The sequence below is a fragment of the Cheilinus undulatus genome, linkage group 13, assembly GCF_018320785.1.
Source record: "Cheilinus undulatus linkage group 13, ASM1832078v1, whole genome shotgun sequence".
NCBI classification, from domain to species: Eukaryota; Metazoa; Chordata; class Actinopteri; order Labriformes; family Labridae; genus Cheilinus; species Cheilinus undulatus.
In genome coordinates, this window is record NC_054877.1 from 28,078,006 (window position 1) to 28,100,783 (window position 22,778).

Sequence of the window (22,778 nt, forward strand, 5' to 3'; positions counted from 1 at the left end):
TTCAGCTTGACCTGCAGTACCTGCTTTAAATGGCACTGCAGCTTTGTAAAAATGCTGCAAAAACATTTCAAGCATGGATACATGGCTGTGGCTTCTGAACAGTGAGAATGACTATATCAGGTGGAGCTGGATGACATAGAAAACAACTGGACTGGTTGTGAGCAGTCGAAGTTCTTTAGATTCCTCTCATTTTATTGTTTGTTTCAAAGTGGAATGAAAATTTAGTCATTTGTCATTTGGGTATTGAATTGCTGTTAATCTTATGTTGTGAGATAGTGAAGCTGTAGGGATGTTGAAAATGCTGACATCGATGGAGTTACACCTGACAAGATGCAATGGATAACGCACTTGACACAGACTGGATTCAAACTCTTAACATTTTGTAAAGACTTTTTTTCCATTAATTAGCTTTTTAGGCTTTAATTAGGAGTTAAAGGCAGTATGAACACCAGCGTTGAAGTCTTTTGTTGTTAGACTGTAATACCTCCATAGAGGCCTAGAGGGCTATGGTGGTCTATGCTTTCTCTGCTGCAAGCATTGTTGATGCACACTCAGTAGAGATTGTGTGGTGTGTGTGTCTATGTGTGTTAGGGGGTGTGTTAAATATGTGTCAGGGAGCGACAGGGGCTTCTGCTTGGTGTGTATATATGGGTAAAGGGGAGGGGGCCAGATGAGGATTTAAAAGTTGAAAAGTCTTTGGTAGATGAATGCCTCTTCTTGTTTTGCAGCTATCATTCTATAGTATTAATGTACAGATGATTTTATTCTACCTGAATGTGTTCCAGATAGCCACACATGTTGGTTAATTGAAAAGCATTTTAATAGACAAGATCAACCAAGAGATGGACACAGATAATGTGCAGCCTTACTTTTTTTTTCAGTGTGCGTCATTGGCACACCTACAGCAGAGGCGTGAGTGGGCTCCGTAGTCTGATATATAAGATATCTTCTCTCACCTCTCTCCTGTGCTACTCTGCAGCAGGCAACACCAGGGCAGACCACTTTCTGCACGCTGATTTAAACCCAAAGGAGAGCCATTATTTCGCTTGAGAGCACTCAACTCAGAGGGCATCTCTCTCTCTTCCTCACACTCTTTCTCTCTCTCTCGCTCTCCCCTAGCCAGATCATGGAATCGCACGTTTCTGTCACCAGCACGTGTTCACGTCTTCTTCAACAACACATGCACAGATAAGGAGCTATATAGAGAAGCCTAAAGATGAGTGAACCCCTCACGTGTTGTAAAGACATGAAGAGCTCTTAAAAGCACTCGAATAACACAACGCCTGGACAACTGCCTGCCACGGTGGCAAACAATTCCCAGTTACACTCCCAGCTTGTCAAGTCTGTAAAACCATAGAGACTATCAGCTTGTATAAAATGACACGATAAATCACCGTCACTATAGGGGAGCAAGATATAACTTGGCAGAAAGGAGGAAAGACATGCAGAGAGACCTGAGGCACCACAGTGCTGTATGTGTGTGATGAGAGGATGAAGCAAAGAGAGATGGAAGGGAGGTAAATAACTAATCAGGTTTGGGCTGCTCAGCTGTCTCAGATGGAGGTCATTTCCATTAAGATAATCTGTACAGCACAGAGAGAGAGAGAGAGAAGAAAGGGAGGGATGCATAGATGAGGAAAATCAGCGCTCTGCTGCATGCTGATGACACTTTTTATATCTTTCTCTTTCAGCTGAGGATATTTTTCTGTGTTTTAGCCTGTGCCCTCTGTTTATCTGTGAAGTTTTATACTGACACTTTACTGACAAACTCACAGCCTCAATTAACCTGTTCTCTCAACATCTAAATACTAGCTTTTCTAAAGAGAAGGCTTCTTATTCATCATAGTGTTTTTTGCTTCCCACCTTCTCAATAACCTAGTTCTGCATGATTGTGTCCGTGCCAAATAACTCCTAGTCAACATGACGTAAACTAAAACCACACACAGTCCTGACTCTGTATGACAACAGATTTACGATAATCTGAAATGATACTAGATAATGTAAGAATACAATATCAAACATTAGTGTAATCTCTTCTATTTTTGGAGGATTTCATCAGTACAGATGGATGACGCAACTGAAGTTGCAGCAGGACCATAATATGCAATTCGTTTCAGTTCAGCAGGATTTATTGGCATTAAAGATTCAAGAACAATGGGCCCTGCTCACCAACCATTCTTAGAAAGAAAAACACAGTTTCAAGAATATTCTGACATTCACCAAAGTTTTTTTCTTAGTCTGGGATTGGTGATGGCCAAGAGCAAAATATAAAAACACTTAGAAACAATTCTGTACACCTTTGAGTACTGAAATACATGGATAAAACCTCATTATTGTGTTTTCCTAGTCTACTATGTTTAACAAATTATTGCATTTTATCACATTAAATATTCTAAACTTCAAAAAAAAGGAATAGAAACCAAGTACTTAGTAAAAAGTCTAAAATTAAAGTAAAACACTCATTCCAAACAATAAAAATCTGCCTTCATATACAGATATCGCAATGACAGATCTATCACATGCTCCATTGTTCCATCGGCTTACATCTGTCAGCTTCAATCAAATCAAACTCTGCAAAAATTATTCATAATCAGCGTCTCTCCTCTGTTTTGAGTAATTTCGCCCCAACATTTAACTACTTCTTTTCATCTGGTGTGCACCCCTTTCTTATAACAGCATCATAGATGTTGTTTTTGTTGACAGATCTGTCTGAACAAGTGATATCATCCAATATATCATTTTGTATGCTGGCTTTCACATCAATAAACCAGCTTGTTCGGGCTTCATTCTGAGACTGCATCCACTTCAGGATTTCAAAAGTCTTAATCCAGCATGGAATTGTTTTTCAACACCGATTAACTCATTCTGGAATTCTCTCTACTTTTCTGACCCTGAGAGACTTCTGCATGTGCACTCGCCCCCTAGAGTCTCGTGTCCTTGTTTGGATGCTAAACAGGCGTTTCTCTATGCTAATCAGGGAAAAAATACATCTGGTTCCAGCTTACAAGGACATTGCATTCATCAATTTAAATACACTGATTCAAACAGTTCAGCTGTTTAATAACAGCTTCATAACCTGACACGCAAGATGGATTTGTTTTACACATTGATCTGGGAAAGCTTCAATGGGAAATGTTTGAGAAAGGGCAGAGGATTTGAAAAAACTAGTAGTGTGATTGGATGACAGGACCAATCAGCAACGAGGGGCAGTACTTTCAGGCACAGCAGAGTCGTGACGTAAACAAGCAGCAGCAAGAGCTGGTGCAGTTATGGAGGAAGAGATTAGCATGGATGCTGCTAGCGCCATTTTTATCAGAACTTGACAACATTTCTTCGATTTCCTCTGCAGCTCAATAGCGGCTATGTCACCTGTTTTGTTGCTCTGATTGGCCCATAGAGATGTGACAGACAGAACGTCAGGTTAAAATGGGCAAAAATGGGTTTCAAAAATGGTAAAAGGGGGCTAATAGTGCTAATATTAGGTCAACAGAAGCAACAATAGGCAAAAATTGACAAAAAAGTATACGCAATGTATTAACACATGTTAAAATTGGTGGGAAAAGGTGATGTAAACTGGTTAAAATCAGGCAAAATTGGTGTAAAGTGGCAAAAGTGAGTAAAAAGTGGCATGAAGGGTCCAAATTTTGCAAAAATTGATGAAGAGTTGTCATTGATGGTGGCAAAATTGGGTAGGGGCAGTGCTTAAAAAGTGGTACAAATAGATATTTTCAGTATAAAAACCCCATAACAGTTTGACACACTTTTAAGTGCCCAAATGAGGGAACAGTTATGTAGGATGCTAACACCAAAGCTACTGATAAAAAGTTTTTCTGTTGTATTTAACTAATTTCATGCTTATATTTTTATCAAAATGGCTAAAATATACAGTTTGATATCACTAAAAAAATAGTCTCTATTTTTTTAAGGCATCTGGCGACCTCTTCTCAGTGTCTCCCGACCCCCTTGGTTGAGAACCACTGCACTAAAGAACTATCGTACCTCTATCACGTGGAGTCAGGTGTGTGATTGTTTTTTAGCTTTGTTGTAACTTGGACATTAGTTACATCTGGCTACTTCTCTTATCACTCCTGTGTTCCTTCTGTGTTCGAACAGGCATTTTTTTCCTATGCAAATGAGCAGAAAAGTGCACAAGTTTTCAGCGTGTGAGCACATGGCAGTCATCAATTATAAGAACATAGGAGAGAACAATTCAGCAGTTTAAGAAGAACTCATGAAGCTTACAAGCTTTCTGTTGAACAGATTTATGAAAACTCTCAAGATTTTGGTTAATGAGACCCAATGTTATCTCATCTTAATAAAACTTCTTTCAGCTGCAGATCCCCTCAATTAAGTTACACATTTCCACATGGTAGCATGTCTCCGTCCTGATCAACTTGGATGTTGTAGTTTATTTTGAGGTGGTTACACATTCACTATCCTGCTGCTGTAAATAGTCACAAGTGCATCAAAGCTGCAGTTGAAAATATTCCCTATAAATAAATTACGCTTTACTGATGTCATTATGGTTTAAACATACAGTGCCAAGCTGTTTAAGCAAAATCTTTGCCTTTAAATGAGATGTACGGCCTGTAGATACATCTTCAGTTCTTTTTCTCAAGCTTTCTTCTTGTGTCATAAAAAACATCACTTTAGCCATTTCAGCGTTCTTGACTTTGTGTGTCCTACGTGCTAAACCTGTTCTAATATTACATGGTGTTAATTTTGATTCCAGTGTAAAAGTAGATACAGTATTGATCGTTCTGTCCCTTGAGATAACAAGGTGTTAAAATCATTCATAACAACAGATCCTGTTTAGAAGCTTCCTGCCCACTCAGACACCCACAGGTCAGTGTTATTTCTGCTGTGAAATCATTGCAGAAAACAACTCATTTTGAATGCAGCATTTTTTTTTCTTGGAATGGAGTAGCAGATGTAAAAATGCACTTACTGAAAATTAACATGAATATAAAAGCAAGATGGTTTATGAGTTAGCCTGGAGATATGAAATGGGACCGTTTGAAGCAGAAATACCACTGGCAAAGTCATGTATTATTAATGCTACATAGATTCAAGTCTTTATAATAATAAAATATTACTGTGTCTTGTACAGCTACATAATGTGACATAACTCATTACTGGCTGCATGGTAGGCTGGAGGCCTGTGGTGGTGTTTGTCAGAGCATAGCATCAAGCAGTCCCTGAACTCTCCACCTGACCTGTATGTGTGTTAGCAACATTACAGAGCATTAGCAATGATCAGCTGGGTCCAGTTCCCACCCCAGCGCCTTCTTTTATGGCTCGCTCCAGGCTGCTGCCAGTGATGTAATGACCCCACATCTCCCAGTGGTCAGCGCTCATGCCTCGCTCCCCAAGGCGCAGGGTGATGTAATGGCTTTGCTCTCCAGCAGTGAGTGGGGCTGAGATGTGTTTCTATGTTCCTACCATGTTCTCTCCATGTTAACATCCCCCATGCCCCTGGTGTAGAGAGAGCATGACAAAATCTTCACAATCAGACCATGAACAGCTTACCTTACATGGACCACAGGGATACCAGAACATGTGTGTAGGTGTGCTTTACTGTCAGAATTGACATGTGAGCACTGGGAAAACGTTAAGCCCATATGGGGCCCCATGAAATTTTGGTTTCTTCCCAAATTCATTCTCTAGAATTCTGTTTATACTTTATACTTATTTATACTTATTTTACCATCCAAGAGAGTATGTTATTTGTGTCAATGAACAGCATTTCCACATATCAAATAGAAATGATCTTAAATGTATTTATTTGATTTATTGAGCTTATTGATCAGACACAATGAAAAGTAATACGAGGAAAAGAGGGCATCTTGGGGTCATCTAAAGGAAATTTTATACATTCAACATTGCAATCTGTTGAAGAAAATGCAATGATTTAAAAGGAAAATATGGTTTATTAACAAACAGTGAAGCTACTTCTTGCATGTGGCCAGGTGTGCCCACCGATTGGTCCTGGTAAACCCTTAGAATGGGTCCTCCCCAGTTTGGATTTAGCATTGATGCTCGTCCTGGTTCCACTTTTCATCAATTTTGGGCATCTTTTCTGCCCATTGTTTCCTACTTTTAATCATTTTTTGTCACTTGTAGACTGTTTTCAACACTTTTTCTACCAGTTTTTGCCAATTTGAACCCTATTTTGCAACTGTCAGCCAGTTGTTGCCTCTGTTAACCAAAAGTCTTCACTGTTAACCCCTTTTCTGTCGATTTAGACACACTTTTGACATGCTTTAATCTTATTTCACCAACTGACAAATTCAAGCAATAAATAACTCTATAAATAAGATCACGTGTATTAAAAACAATGACATGATTTCCAAAGCAATTAATCCAATACATGGTGGTGCAACAAGCTTTAAGCTATAAGGGAGGCGGCTGGGGTGGGGGAAGTGAAACTGGCTACCAGCTGAATACAGCTGGGGTATGACTTTTGTGAAGTAACGCTAGGCTTCATAAGTTTTAGGTAGAATGAGCTAAATATTTTTGCTTGTATTGCCAATGTGATGTAATTTGCATTGTTTAAGGGCATTATCATTTTTATGTCACTCATTTTGATTAAGAAAAACATACATAAATCACAAAAAACGAGGAGTTTTGTAAACCATTATAAAAAAATGAAAGTTTGCATAATCTGCATAAAATTTCTTCTGACTGACATACCGGCTTAGTATGAAACTTATCAAAGGTGATCGTTGTTTTCACATTCCGATCTCCCTCTTGCTGCTAAACAAGATTTCAGAAATTCAAAACTTATCTTGCGTGATGAGCAAATCTCCTACTTCAGGTGTCAATTGTGACAAGACTGTGTCCAGACCTTTGTTTCCAAGACAGGAAATCGCCAGTATGCGCTGCGCCATAGAGGCACGATATGACGCATATTAAGTTGATAAAATAGGCCTTTTTGTAAAAATAAAGTTAGAAGTGAATGAAAGAAGTACATTTTTTTGGATAAAATATACAAAACTATCTCTATATAGCATTACAAAAAATATTCATCTAATTTGATAAAACAAAATCCTTTATTTCAAATTTGGCACAGCTGCAGAGAACCACTAGGGAGGGGCAAAAGAGCCACGGGTTCCCAACCCCTGGTCTAAAACTTTAAGTTTAGCTAATATAAAGACTTACATATTTTCTTGTTTATCCTTAGTCACGTTGACATCAGAATATTGCACATTGCAGTTTATGCCTGCAGCATCACCTCTGCACACCTGAAGGGGAAAGAGCTCTTTGATGAATGCATACGACGTGTGTAGGTGCTTCTAGGTATGTCAGTGTCTAAGAATGTACATTTTTAATTTTGATAAATGTATTTTAATCCAGAAGTCCCTATCCCATTATACTGACTTTCAGATTGTTTTAAGTCATTTTATGTGGATTTTTCTGAGTTTTCAAGATACAGTTGAAAAGACTGTAAAAAGTTACTTTTTTTGATAAAATGAGCAATTTGAGAAAACAAGTTTGTGACTTTTGTCATGCCCATGTTTTGCTATAATCAGAGTATATCAGCTGGTAATGAAAATAATTTCTAGTCCTCCCTTCTGTGCTTGTAACAGATTTTTAGTGGCTGCCTAAATTCCCTACGTTGCTCCCTCTTTATCTCACCCACTGACATCATTGTCGTGTCTCTTTGTGGGTTCCTGCGGGTGATGTAAGCGGTGTTTATTTGCTAAGGAATTGTGACAGACCAAGAGTGTGACTGTTTAGTCAGCTGTTCTGTAACTATGTATGGCCTATTGCCTTGACAACAGTGACATTATGCTGCTAATAAAGCACATTACAACATAGTAGCAACAATGTAAAGTCTTCCCTCGTTAGCTCCATCTGCCTCTTGCATGCCCCATCTTGCCCAATAATTCCATGTACCAGTCGCCTCTGTCGCGTCTGTCACCCCTTCACTTCTCCATTTCCTTTTTGCTTTCTCACCTCACTTTTTCCTTGGTGACCATAGCCTCACTTCTACCCCCGTCCCCTCCCCTTTGCCTACTTGTTAGTACTTGGTATCAAAGACGTCCACCTGTGTGCCTGGAGCCACTGTGCTATGTATATCTGGAGCAGAGGTGTTTACAGCCGTGTAGAGAGCTGCTGGGAGCTGCACTTTCCTCAGGAGAGTCCAAGTGACTGTTGGTGGGCTATTATGTTGAGCTACGGCTCATTCAGAAATTGGCATCCCACTAGAGATTTGCACATTTCCATAGTAGCTGCTGGTGTTTGTTAGTTTTAGTAGTGTGTAGTATTTCATTCCAGTGTTCAGTGTGTGATGATGTATGTAATAGACAAATAATTGTTCTAGATTTACAACCCCAATTCCCCAAAAAATTGGGGTGCTTTGTAAAATGTAAATAAAAAAGAATGCAATGATTTTCAAATCAATTGAACACAAAGACATATATCATAGCAGCACATTTCAAAAAAGTACGGATAGGACAGGGCAACGATAGGCTGGAAAAGTAAATGGTACCAATGTAGAACAGCAGGAAGAGCATATTGTGGCTAATTAGAGAAATTTGAGAAAAATGTTCCTAACTTAAAATTGCAAAAACTTTAAATCCCACCTCTTACACTGCGTAATATCATCAAAAGATTCAGAAAATCTGGAGAAATCTTTGTGTGCAAGGAACAAGGCTCAAGGTCAGGATTGGCTGCTTGGGATCTTTGGGCCCTCATGTGGCACTTTATTCAAAACAGGCCTGATTCTCTACTGGAAACCACTACATGGGTTCAGGAACACTTCCAGAAATCATTGCCTGTCAACACAGTTCACAGTGTCATCTACAAATGCAAGTTAAAGCACTATCATGCAAAGAAGAAGCCATATCTGAACACAATCCAGAAATGCCACCATCTTTTCTGAGCCACAGCTCATTTAGAATGGACTCAGGCAAAATAGAAAACTGTTCTGTGGCCATATAAATCAAAATTTGAAAGTTTTTTTGGAAACCACAGACCCCATTTCCTTTAGACTGAAGAGGAGAAGAAGAGAGATACTATATTGCTTATTTTCAGGGCACAGTGCAAAAGCCTACATCAATGATGGTAAAGGGTTGTGTTAGTGCCAATTGGGCAGCTTACACATCTGGAAAGGCACTATCAATGCTGAAAAGTCTATATTTTTAGAGCAACATATGATCCCATCTGGACAATGCCTGTTATGTTTATGTTCTATTGTGAATAAACTATTTGTTTATGAGGTTTGCAATCATTGTATTATATTTTTATTTTACATTTTTTACAGTGCTCCAACATTTTTTTGGAATTGGGGTTGTATGTAGCTGTGCTGCTGATTAAATTCTTGCTGACTCATGCTGGAAGATCCTTCAGCTCAGACATTCAGTTTAACCATCATCTGCTTCTATGTATTTATTACTTTATACTAACCCACCTATTAAAGAGTGGGCTGTTTTTGTGAATTGCAGGGTAACTAATGAGATGGTTCAGTACAATAGTATCGCATACCATACCACACTTTAATACCACAAAGTGCTGCCAGCTAAAAGCACAGAAATTACCCTTGCTAATAAGATAGGTTATTCCAGGATTATCTGTATTCTTCTTTTCCTGTTCTGTCAGATATTATCCAGGTGCATTCCCCTTTCTTGTCTGCCCTCGACTTCTTCTTTGACTAATTAACCTCCACTCAACCCTCATTCTCGTCATAAGCGCCACCATAAGGAGTCTTGAAGTGACGAAGCAAGGGAAAGCCAGGGAAATCTGTTTAGAGCATCTTTTTAAATTAAAATATCATATTGGCACCAGAGATTTGATAATTATGTGTCACAAATCAAGATATGTTGCTGCAACAGTATTTTGTCGCATCCTGGAAGAATATATTCCATGGGAGGATTTCATTTCAGTGTTAACAGGGAGATCTAAGGTGACAAGCCCTCGCTTGTCCTTTTTTTTCCAATGTTAGATGTGCACACACACACACACACACACACACTTACATGAAATGCTGATGGGATGGAAAGTCACTGGCATTACAGAGAGCATGGGGGTACAGATTTGAAGTCTTAGCAGCTGTCAGAAGATCTAGCTGATAGCGGATATGCTGCTTCTCAGAAGAGGTTCACCCCTATTTCTCACCCTCAGTTGTGCATGTTTTGTGGGACTTTTTCCTCCATATTTCTTAAAGGTACAGTGTGTAAAAGTGGGAATATTAATGACATGTTAAAGTCAGATTCTACATCACGATCATGACTTCTGGTGGTAACTATGGCAACCAGTGGTACTGTAGAAACATGCCATGGTGCATTGAGCCCAAAGAGGGGACCCTCCCTATGAATGAATAAAAGTCTCATTCAGAATTGATAAAAAATAGAACTGTTTATATATTGAGCTGAATAAACTCAGATTTAGATCAGCCTACTTTTAAGTATTATGTTTAATTTTACCAAGTTTGATTCTGCTAAATTGTACTCGGCTAAATATTACAATCTGCACCTTAAAAAGTTGTCAACATTTTTGGAACATTGGTACTTTTTGATACCACATGTTCTCAAACTTTTTCCATTACTGTAGTGAATTATTGTCTTCTAAAGAGACAATGATATCTATTTCATAACATAAGTGCTTTGGTTATAAAAGAAATTAGCCAGTTCATCAGTTTGACATCAGAATCTGCCGATATCAGCCCTACTTGCAAACATTGGCCATTGGCCAAATGATGTGGCACAAACAGAAATCAGCTACTAGCGTTTATCGGTTGTTTTCAAATAAGATCATTTTTAGAGTAGAAGGAGAGGCCAGTTAAAAAACTCTGACCTAATTTTATGGTTTGGCTATTGGCTAGGAGCATTTTAGAGAGTCTCTCAGAAGTAAAGATCAGCAATGGATCCCCAATCTACAAAAATGTGTCTAAAAATTGTTCAGCAATTTGAGAAAAATGCTGCTCAATGTAAAAATTGCAAATACTTTGAATATCCCACCATCTACAGTCTATAATATCGTCAAAAGATTCAGTGAATCTAAAAAAAATGTCTATGCACAAAGGACAAGGCCGAAGGTCAGTATTGGATTCTGGTCATCTTTGTGCCCTCACTGCATTTAAAACGGGAATTATTCTCTACTGGTAATCAGTGCATGGGCTCAGAACACTTTTAAAAATCATCATCTGTCAGCACAGTTGGTCACTGGCCATCCACAACTGCAAGTTAAAGCTGTATCACGCAAAGAAGAAGCTATATGGGAACATGATCCAGAAATGCCACTGTCATCTCGGAGCCAAATGGACTGAGGCAAAATGGAAAACTGTTCTGTGGTCATATGAATGAAAATTTGAAATTCTTTTTGGAAACCACAGACCCCATTTCTTGTGTCCTCGAGAGGAAAGGGACAGTCAAGCTTGTTATCATGCCATTATGGGTTTGTGAGATTTGCAATAGTGCCCAATAGAATCACCAGCTTACACATCAGGAAAGGCACTATGGATGCTGAAAAATATATGGAGGTTTTAGAATGACATATTATCCCATCCAGAGCACACCTCTTCCAGGGAAGTCCTTGTGTATTTTAACAAGATAATGCTAAACTACATCCATCACAACGGCATGGCTTTACATTAGAAGGGTTCTGCATATTGAACTATACACAGAACCCTTTTTCTGTAGTGTTTCTCATTTCTATTCCTCTCCACCTCTATCACCACCATCTGTTTGATCTGTTTCATTCATGCCCCCCTCTATTTCCACCTTCTGTATCTCCCCTCTCTCATGTCTCTCACCATTACACACAGACCAGACGGGAAGAAAAGGCAGCTTTGGGTTGTAAGACAGATCCAAGGGGCAGGCCACGGCCATCTCTCATTTGCCCTTCCTCATACTGATCACAGCTCTTCTTCTTGTGACAGCTGGAGGCGGAGATGGACTTTTCAGCCCTGTCTTCCCCTGTCACTGCGCTAGTTTGTGCAGCTTTTTGACAATGTATTGTAAGATTATTATAAGCAGAAACGTGGAATCAGTCTTGTGTTGATGCAAGAAAAATAACACCAGTACAGGTAGTGTGTTTTTTTCTGTTTTGTCCTCTTGCCTCAAGCTGGGAACACACCTACACATAATTTTACCTGCACTTTTATATTCTGTCCATGCACACAAAATGTCTGCCTTCACCTGGATGTGATATCAAGCTGCAGAAGATGAGGTGTGTTGTGTGAATGGAGGGCGGCTAGAATGAATGAACAGCTGCAGGAGTGAATGAATGAAAGAGAAGGTGGAGGAGGGTGTAGTTAGAGGCGGATGGATTCGTACCCCTCGTCTGCTACCCCCTTCTCTCTCCTCCCTTTCCTCCCCCTTTTCTTTGCCCTCTGATTGGCTGCTTGTTAAGTTTTTTTTCAGGGAGCCCTCACCGTGCAGCAGTCAGTAAGTCAGTAGGGGCAACCCTCCCCTCCCTTCTCTACATAACCCCCCACTTTTCCTCCCCTCCCTCCCTACTTTTTACTGCTGTAAGGAGTGGTGCTGTTTATGAATGAGCTTCAGGGCTGCAGAATGTGAATGAAAAATAAGAGAGGGAGCAAGCCAGCCAGGGTGCAGGGCAGGCTCAATGAAATGCAGCTTAAAAAGAAGAGGAATGATAAATAAAGAATCAGAAGGTGGGATGGAGCGGAGGTGGAGAGTGGAGGTGTGATGTGGTTCGTGTAAGAAATGAGGAAAGAGTGTGAAATTTTGTTGGAGAAACAGTGCAGTGATTGCTCTGTCCCTTCAACACAATCATCCTTTATGTGCAAACTTAAGTATGCAGATCAGGGAGGATGCTGGGAAGGAGGATACCTGTGCTGGTGACTGCAATGAGCCAACAGAAATCACCGCTATCTTACAAACACACATATGCACCCAGCTTTCTCTGCTTGCTGGTGCTCCGTGCTTTGAATAATAACGGGGTTACCCGGGCAACCAGGCTAGGATGATCGATGAGCCTGGCCCTGATAAACAGAGCACAGTGAAAGTGTGTGTTTGTGTGTGTCACAGGGTTTCTCATGGTGCAGTGGGAGTTTCTTTGTTCTGGGACAATTACAAGATATCTTATTATCAGATCTCCTCTGACCTGTGATTGCGTGTGTGCTTAGATGTGTGTTTATGTGGGCGCATGAAGAGACATGTGTGGTGTGTTTGCAGTTCATGTGTGGATGTGGAGGTTCTTTTTTCAGTGAATGAGTGTATTCTGAAATGCCCTTGGTGAGAGGGTTATTGCAGGCGGACTGTGGAGGTGACCACTCACTCTCCTGACTCATTCACTTAAGGTAATAATAATAATAATAATCATAATAATAATAATAGTAATACAGCCATCTGAAGGGAAGAGGCAGTGTGGCTGTTACTCACCACCACACAGAGAGCAAATTTTACAGCTAGCCAATGAGTCTGCCTTACCGCTTGATTTAATTAAAAAGAACAAGTACATTTTTTACAAGTGCTGCTATTGTGAGGGTGAGGGGCATGGCAGGACAAGTAAAATAGTTTGAATGAGGGGGGAGAACTGAGGGTTGGGAAGATGGTGAGTAAAAATTGTTTTAAGAGGCAAAAAAGTTCTGAGAGGAGTCTGTGTGTTATTAAAAGCTATGATATTCATGCATTCACAGTAGGGCCGGCGAAACATTTCATGTGGCCATGTGCACCATGGAGGGGGCAGCTGGGAGGATACCTGCAGAGATAGGGCATGGGCCAGGTGCAGGTCTGGGTGACGCCATCAGGAGGCCAGAGCAGTACAGGACCAAGGCTGACACAGTGACAACAACATAATGCTCCCATATTTTATTAAGTCCCTTTATCATCTTATGAGAATGCACAAGTTAACATGAGTGTGTTACAGACAGAAAGCAGAGGAGAAACAGAAAAATGTCTCATGACCCCAGAAAGTCTTTCTTCACGTCCTGAGCAGCATACTTATATTCAGTTCACCTCAGTAAATAAACTCTACATGCTGAATGGGTACTAATTATTTCTGATTTTACACAGCAGGGGCTGAAACAAGTGGGCTCAGTTAATTGTTACTGTTATAAAAGAAGATGAAAACCATTCTCTCAAGTTATACAATATATGATTCTAAATAGTTATTGTGATGTCTAGCAGGTGCATGCTGGTTGTCTTAGAGTCAGTTATTTCAGTTCATCATAATGATGTTAAAATAACTTATTATGCTTCAAAAAAGCAAGTTATGTTTATTTTAGGCCCATTTAGACTTCCAGGACTGTGCAATGAGGACACTGTCACTGATTAGATCAGTCAAGAGATAACATGCACTTTGTTGTATTTTTTTTAACAACCAATCAATTGTGGTTACTTGTGTGAAATCCTGACTGGCGTTCGTCAGTGAAGGATCACAGACTAGCTCATGTAAACACAGGATGGGACGTTACAACGATGAGCAGAGCACTTAAAAACACATTAACTGTCAATGTTCTCTACTTCTGCCGGTCCGTGTAGCCTTTAAAATGTATTAGCAACGATAATATCCTCAACCATCTCTGCTTTTTCATCCGGAGCTTTTTAAAAACAGCACGGAAATGAGGAGAAGGAGAAAGGGCAGCGGGGCGTTGCTCGTTCAGCCCTCTGGAGAGGTCGTGGGACTAACTGGATGAAACACTGATGAAGGAGGGTTCCCCATCAGATGATATTAACTCCTGTTTGACACCAAACCAACAAAAATAAAGTCCAAGACGCCATTATGTGAAAATTTATTGATCTGAGTATCAAACTTGGCTCTCAACCTCCTCCAAAGAATGCATTGGCAACATTTGAAAAAGTGGGTGGATCCCTTGAGTAGTGAGGATTTGACTTTCACCCACTTTTAGCAAAAAAAACCAATAAACTACCCTACATTTTGTGTCTTGCCCCTCATATTTGATTGCTTTGGTATTAAGCAGGTATCTATCATTTTATTTTCAAGAATAATACAAATCATAAAATGTACTATGAAATAAAAATATACATAAAATCGCCATTTTATCACCGAAATCCACCATTTAGACTGAAATTTTTAAATACATCATGTTGTTGCCAATAAGAATGTTACAGTTTTGTTTTTTTTTTCTTTTTTTTTTTATCTGTTGACACTATTTTTGCTAAGCATCAGGGCCTGGCATCTTTTTGTTTTCAAATCATCAAGCATCTAAACTACATAGATGTAAATGAGATTATTTAATCCTTTATGTAGTTCAGGGGTGTCCAAACTTTTTCCATTGGGGGCCACATACAGAAATAAGGATGGTGGGGCCACTTTCATACACCTCAACTTGATTTAAAAGTAAGTACAACCAATCTAATGTAGGTTAAGATATACACAGTGATTGGGTGTGCTTAAATGACTAGGTGATGGCTGACATGGCAATAGCCAATCATTTTTAAGGATTTGGGGGAGGCCAATCAGATTTCAGGGGGCCGTGGTTGTCTCTGGCTACCACTGCCTCCGTCCCCAGAACATCTTTAGTGCTGCTTTTTGCTGCTGTCATCCATTACAGTGTTATAAATCAAGATATCTTTGTTATTTTGGTTGCCAATGTTTACTATTTATAGTTTTGTCCAAATTAATCCTTAAAAAACAGCATAAAATCTTTTTACAGTGTTAGTATGGGAGCACTGCCTTGTGCTGAAACTACGAATAATAATACAGTCCAGCCCAAGCTTCACGCTCTGTTGTGGGCCATATTTCATTTAATTTAAAGAATTTTTGGGGGGCCAATTAAAAAATGGGCCATGCCCCCCCCCCCCCCCCCCCCCAGGCCATAGTTTGGACACCCCTGATGTAGTTTGAAAGTATATCCCTGGACCTTTAAAAACCTCACCATATGGCCCCATAACCAGCAGCTGCATTAAACATAAAAACATCAAAGTTTTGCATCGTAAAGTAGTTGAATTGTACTCGTATATTGCCCTTACAGAATTAAATTACATTTACAATGGCCTTTTAATTAAATCGTGACACCTGTAGAATTTCATAATGCACTGAGATGCCACATCATTCTAGCTTGAACAGTTTTTTAAAACTTTTTTTTTCTGAACATTTGTTCAAAAGCAGATCATAAGTAGCAAAATACCTTTAGAAGTCAGTAAAAGTCAAATAAACTGTAGAATATTATGATGCGTTTAAATTAAAATTAGAAGGTGGAGCATGCACAACAAAACCTGCATAATGAACACAGAGTTAATGCTAAATCTTATTATGTATATATGGCTCCACACCACAGAGCGCTAATTTGACTCTTTTTGTAGAATTACACTGAAAATACACTGACACATAAATTTAAAGTTTTTGCAAATCTGATTACTGACACATTGCAGTGCACTTTTCTAGTTAATAAAGGTTAAAGCCTTTCGTATCTGATGGCAAAGTCAGGTGTTTTCTGTTAAGGATGGAGCAAATGGACACATGCAGAGTTAGGAAACACCTTTTAATGAGAATCAGCTCACCACCCTTACCTGCAGACCACCCCATGCCACAGGTTGGAAGTCACTAATTCGGTGAATAACTTCACTCATGGTTCAGACATGTCTAATGTCAAAGATAAACAATAATTCACCAAAAACATGAGCAAAGATACACCAGCAGTAATCTCTGTACAACAAGCAATATCTTAAAAGAAATAGTGCTCAGAGTAGATGACCCAACTCTTCTCACATGCCATTCCCCAGTCTCTGCACAATTTTCTTACTTCTCCAATACAGACATAGCAGACCTGAAATAAATCCTTATAAAGGGTGATGGAGCAGCTGTTGCAGCAGCATACTGTTGGCTGTGTGCAGCTCAATGACTGATGAGCAAGTGGTAACAGGGTAAAGTGCCCAAAATAAAATAAAGACATAGCCTTTTTTTGTTTGCCTGATATAAAAAGGCACTGTTTAAGGAGTTTTCATGGGGACTGTTTAGGTTGTGGAAGTTCCAAGGAACATCATTGACAGAAAGGCATGTGGATAATCAACAGTGATAAAGATACTGATAATGAAAGACAAGTTGTCTCTGAGTGTTTCAAAACATTTTTAACAAAAACGAAAAAAGCTATTGTAGCTTTGTATACAGAAGCACCACCTTTCAGGGACTCATGAATGCTTTGTAAATGTAGGCTTTCATGAAACTGAAGAAATAATTTTATTAATGTTACAAGAAAAATTATTCAACAAACCTGTTAGCATTCACACAGCCTCCTCTGTCTGCACTCCACACCTCTGCATCCCTTTACCATCCCTCTCTCTTCTCTCACCTCTTCTCCTCCATTTGTCCCCGTCCCCTCTCTGCTCCTCCTCCCCCAGCAGTGAGGAAGAGGAGGAGGAGGAAGACAGAGCTGCTGAGAGGTGCATCTGCAGCCAAAGTCGCCTCTCAAGAGCTGAAGTGTCATCCTGGAGCTTGCTGTGCATTTCCCACAAAGACATTATGTCGACCTCAAAGGGGGGTCATCTAAGTGGATCCAGAGACGCAGTGCTCTTTTCTAATGTATGCCAAGAGACAAGCTTCCCTCGCTGTGACAGTCGCTGTATGTTGCAGCACCAAAACGTCACTTTTCTATGACCTTGGGCATGCAAATCTGTGATTTCAGGGACAGGCTGTGTCCTTAAATAAATCAACATATGATATTAAAATAATGGCTGGGACTTTGCGTAAAGACAGTTAAATCTTTGACCTGGTTTAAAGGGCTTAACAGGATGACAACTGAACTACACAGATGTGCATGACGCAGGGAGAATGAGGCACATATGGCTCTTTTATTAAGCACGGCTGATGTATCCAGTTATGTTTGACAGATGAAAGTTGTCTAATGAAAACCCAGACTCCTTGAGTGTCAAACATAAAAGGGTTTGAAGTGTTTTTAGTGGAGATACCAAACAGCCTCTTCAGTGTCTGCTTAGTATAAAAGCAGGGCATCTTAATCCTACAAGTGCATGTGCTCATATTGCTCATGCACATACACTTCATAATAAATGTTGCTAGGTTATTCTAAAACCTGACATACTGTACTTTTATCCTAACATCTGTAAAAGAACAATTACTTCTGGGCATTTGAAAGAGCTGCTTGTAAGGGAGTGGGCAAGGCATGGGCTCTGTGTACTGAGTCTCAATGGCGTCATTAACCCACCATCACATCGCTGTGAGCAGGGAAAGCCCTGTCAGCGAGGTAATGGCACTGAGTGTGCGTCATCAATGTCCTGATGCATCCCTCTCTCTGCTGTGACGCACTGTTGCTGCGTGCCTGCTGTGTAATAGTGAGTTACATGCTCAAATCACCTGAGAATAGGGATGCTGCTGGGTATATTTTAGTTTCTGTGTGTAAATCTGTGACTGAGTGAAAGTACAAAGAGGCAGCTTGTGCCACTGAATGAGATAATTAGATTTTAAATCCTTTTTTGGTGAATATTTGTTCAATTTCACTATCAGAGTCAAAGGAGATGTAAAGACTTAGATATTGTCATTTAGACTGTGCAGCCATAGGAAAGGACACAGGGAAAAGGTGTTACAGCTGACTTGATTCTATGTATCTTAGTACCATTCGACTTAAAGCTCCTGTTAGGAAATTTTGGTTTGCATCAGTGTTAATTTTGGCAGCAATTTTTAATTTTAGTCTTAGTCTTCAGACAAAACCTCCTTTAGTTTTAGTCACTTTTTAGTCATTTCTGCCATTTTTAGTTTTAGTCTTGTTTTAGTCGACAAAAACTCAAAAACATTTTAGTCTAGTTTTAGTCCACAAAAAGTAATTACATTTTAGTCTTTACTTTTAATCCAATCATTAATTTCTTGCTTAAATCTGTTACCAAGTGATGATACTGTGTTCTATGCACTCTGCCAAAGCTGGGTCCTTGCTTTCTACAGCTGAGAGGCACAATAGCTACAGATGCATTGTATTTTGACAGATTTACCCACAGTGGAAAAATATAATGGATTTTGAATGTCTGACAAAAACTAGATTACATTTTAGTCTAGTTTTAGCCATCTTGATGAGAACTAAACTTACGGTTTTTGTCATCACAGATCTATTTTTGTTAGTCTTAGTCTAGTTTTTGTCATGGAAAAATACAAAATACTGCATCCTGCTGTCTTTAAACAATCAAACATTTAACTCATTGTGAGTCTTTTGTGTTGAAAATATGGATGGCAAAGCTTTTAACTGAGATACGTAAGGACAGAAATGTAACAAAATGAAAATATCTATCTTCTTTCTAAGGAGCATATCGGGCCCTCTTTAAAAAACACTCTTTTCCCTTAAGGCCTTTTTAGGTCACTGGAATTATTTAAAAATATTGAACTTCCACATCATGTATAGCAAATGTGAGCTCATTTTCACAATTTTAACCCTCTAAATGCCAGTTTGTTTACATGATACCACTTGTTCTTTACACAAAAAAATAATTATTTTCTATTTGATGAATGCAAGTGCACCTGCAAAAACAAATAAAGGCGCTTGGCTGGATTGGTTACATTCTACTGTGCAGGGGTTGGCTGCTTCTTGGTTCCCAATTTTTTTGATGATGCAGACATGGTTGCAAGGAATACAAAGACACAGTTTTCAAACGAATAAACTTGGCTTATAACTCTCTAAATCTCTATAACCTTGAAAGTAGCATTTGGTGCCATAAAATATAGCCCATTGGAAATGCCATGTAATGTCCCTGCAAATCAATCATGTGAGAAATCAGTGAATCAGATGACAAAACACTAAAAACTACAACTATAAAGGCATAAGTCAAGGATACATTCCCAACATAGTCAAATTTATATTTTCTATACCATGGCTATGAGATAACAAAAATACAGTTTTTCTTGTTTTTAATAAATATTTTTTCAGAACAGGTTTCAGTGTGTGTTTTGGCTACAGCTCACATGCACAAGCACTAAATTTTCAATACACATACACACCAGACTATGGCATCCATAGAAAACACTCACAATAGCTTATGTTGAAATAGTTTATTCCACAGGCCTACAGTCACGGTCATACATATATCTATCAATTCAAACAAGGTAATTATCTCCCACAATGCTTTTCTACAAACATGGAAAAATGGCAATATCTGGCAGTGATATTTGTGCGTGCAATGTCAGAGTTACTGAGGAATTAACAGGATTACATATTTCTGTATTGCAATGGTAGTAGAATGAAAATAAGTTGTTTTAATGATAGTCAATGGGGCCAAAAAGGGCTCCATGGGGGAAGACTGTCAGCTTTTAGTCCAAACAGTAAAAACTTTTGTCAACATGGTGTGGATGCTGAAATCCCAAAATTCATTAAAAATGAACATCTTTGTCAGCTATTCTCATCTCAGCAGTAACTGCCAAATGAGAGCAAAGAAGCCAATTGAAAGGCCCCTAAAGGGGTTATAGGAGGGCTTGAGGCTTAAAAGTGCTTTGACCAGTAAGATGACTAGTAGAGTACTACAAGCTCAAGTCCATTAACTATTACTGTTTTTTGGAAACTTGTTCAGAATTGCCTTGCCCTTTGTTCCTGTGCTGTTCTCTTGGAGTCATAGAATGTTGGGACCAGAGTCCAGAGTCCCATGGGTGTCTGTGACAGAATGTTGGGACTCTCTTAGTTAGGTTAAAGCAAACATCTGGAGAACAGCACAGTGACAACGGGCAGAGAAAACATGCTCGGTCCTGCTGGTTCACCAAAAAAGTTTATAAGCTGAAATATGATTTTAGCATGCAGAGAAAATTTTGTGGGTTTCATACATTTGCACAGACAAAAATCATAGTGGTAGTTTTACAAGCAGGCAGAGGCAACCTGAATGGTAAGAGAATGGTTGAAGCATGAGTGCAGCAAATTTGAGCACACAACTAAAGATTTGAGGACAAGCCGAGGTTTTGAGAACAAACAAAGAAAACTGAGGCACAAGCAGGCAGTTTGAGCACAAACACGGACTTTAAAGGGAAGAATGAAGTAAAAACTGAGCCCGAAATCACCAAGTTACTCTTATCTCTCAAAATGCTGAAATGCACTGTTGAGTTTTGCACCAAGAATGACTCCATGCATTTTTCCAGTTGCTGCAGTGAAAGCATCTGCTTCTGATTGGTATACATCATCATCACCACACATTTAAGAGTCCATCCATGTTTTTATTCCCTGTTTAAAAAGCTCTGTTATTTGTAGAACTCAAGTCTTAACTTTTACTTAACAGTATGACATCACTGTCCTTTTACCTCACCAACCTGATGTCTCTTACGCCAGCATTTTATTTAAGTTTCTTCTAAATATATCACAAAATCCTCTGGTGGTCCCAGACCCCTACTGTTGCTAAGTTTTCAGCTACACTTGTTGCTTTTTTTGTTTGTCCAATAGGATTTTAGGCGAGCGCCGTCTTTCTGTGAGGCGGTCCCCACCACTCTTACATAATACTGCTTGTAATGCTGCTGGCACAGACTAACAGACTACCACCTCTGCATCTTCCAGTCAACCTGCATGTCTGTCTGGCAGTCTCTCCCAGTCTGTGTCTGTCTGTCAGCTTTTGCCTGTGTTTTAACATCCCATCACGTAGCTAACATTTCTGTCTGGGTCTCTGTGTGCCTTCGTAACTGACAGATGTACTCCCTGAGTCTGTGAGTGTCTCTCTTGTTAATTCTCTGTGTGTGACTTCACTCTGTTTGTGGACCAACTCATCAATCTCTACTTTCTTCCCTGACTGTCTGTACATCTTCTCTCTCCATCTCTCACTCCTGATATAGCATGCATAACAGAGTTAGTTCGGCTCGGTCGTGATATTCTTACGTAACTCTCCATTTGCCTTTGCGCTCTCCCTTGTCAGAGAGACACACATGCACACACATACATATGAAGAGGCTGTCCGATTCTGGATATCAAGACAATCACAGTTTTATCCAGTGAGAATCAAAAACACAATTTTTATGGTTACAAGAATTTAATAAACTTTCTGCTCATGCAATTCTTGTGTGCTCTGAGTGTGTTGTGTATTGTGATTGGCTGTTGAAGGATCCTTTTTCTCTGATGTTTGTGTGAATTGAAAGCTTTTTTATTTTTGTGGCCTTCATAATGTATTTTAGTGACTGTTCAAGAGTTTTTTACTGAATAAAAGTGAAGTTGCAGTGCATGTTGTGATTTTTACTCACCATCATTAGTGCAGGGGTTCTCAACCTTTTCAGCCCGAGACCCCCAAAATAAAGGTGCCAGAGACTGGGGACCCCCACTATGCCAGAAGATGGTTAAAAACAGCCATGCACATTTAAGAATAGTCATATGCAGACAAGGCTGCCCATAAGGGGGTTAAAGGGGAGAGCTTTCTGGGGCCCAGCCAAACTGGGCGCTCATGGAGGTCAGCAAAATCATAGTCCATTGTAAAGTAAAGCTGTAATATCCATATTTTATACTTAACCTGGATAATAACTACTCTTATCAAAGAAACAAAATTCACATGTGCCATAGTAAATAGCCATCTTAAAAGTATAAATCCCTTTTCTTAAAGAAAGAAGTAAAATGGGTTAAAATGGCAAAAATTGGTGGAAAACGTGAAGAAATGGGATTTTAAAAGTAGCAGTAATGAGTTGGAATAATAAAATGAGCAAAAAATGGCAAAAATGAGTTGAATGGGCATAAAAAGTGATAAAAGGATTAAAAACTGGATGAAATGGATTCAAATGGATTTAATGAAAAATTGGTTTAAACAGGCTAAAATGGTTTATTTTACATTTAACAAATTTTATGCATATGTTTTCTTAAAATGGGTAAAATATATGATTTGAAATAATTTAAAAAATATTCTTATTTTTTAAAGGCGATCCCCTCTCAGTGTAGACGCAGTATTGTATAATGTATGTCA

General features: G+C 39.2%; 1 protein-coding gene across 1 annotated transcript in view; it reads left to right on the forward strand.

Moving 5' to 3' along the window:
- The window catches only part of ece2a (endothelin converting enzyme 2a), a 126,040-nt gene that overhangs the window by 2,878 nt on the left and 100,384 nt on the right, over positions 1-22,778 (forward strand). The gene's annotated exons all lie outside the window — the stretch shown is intronic.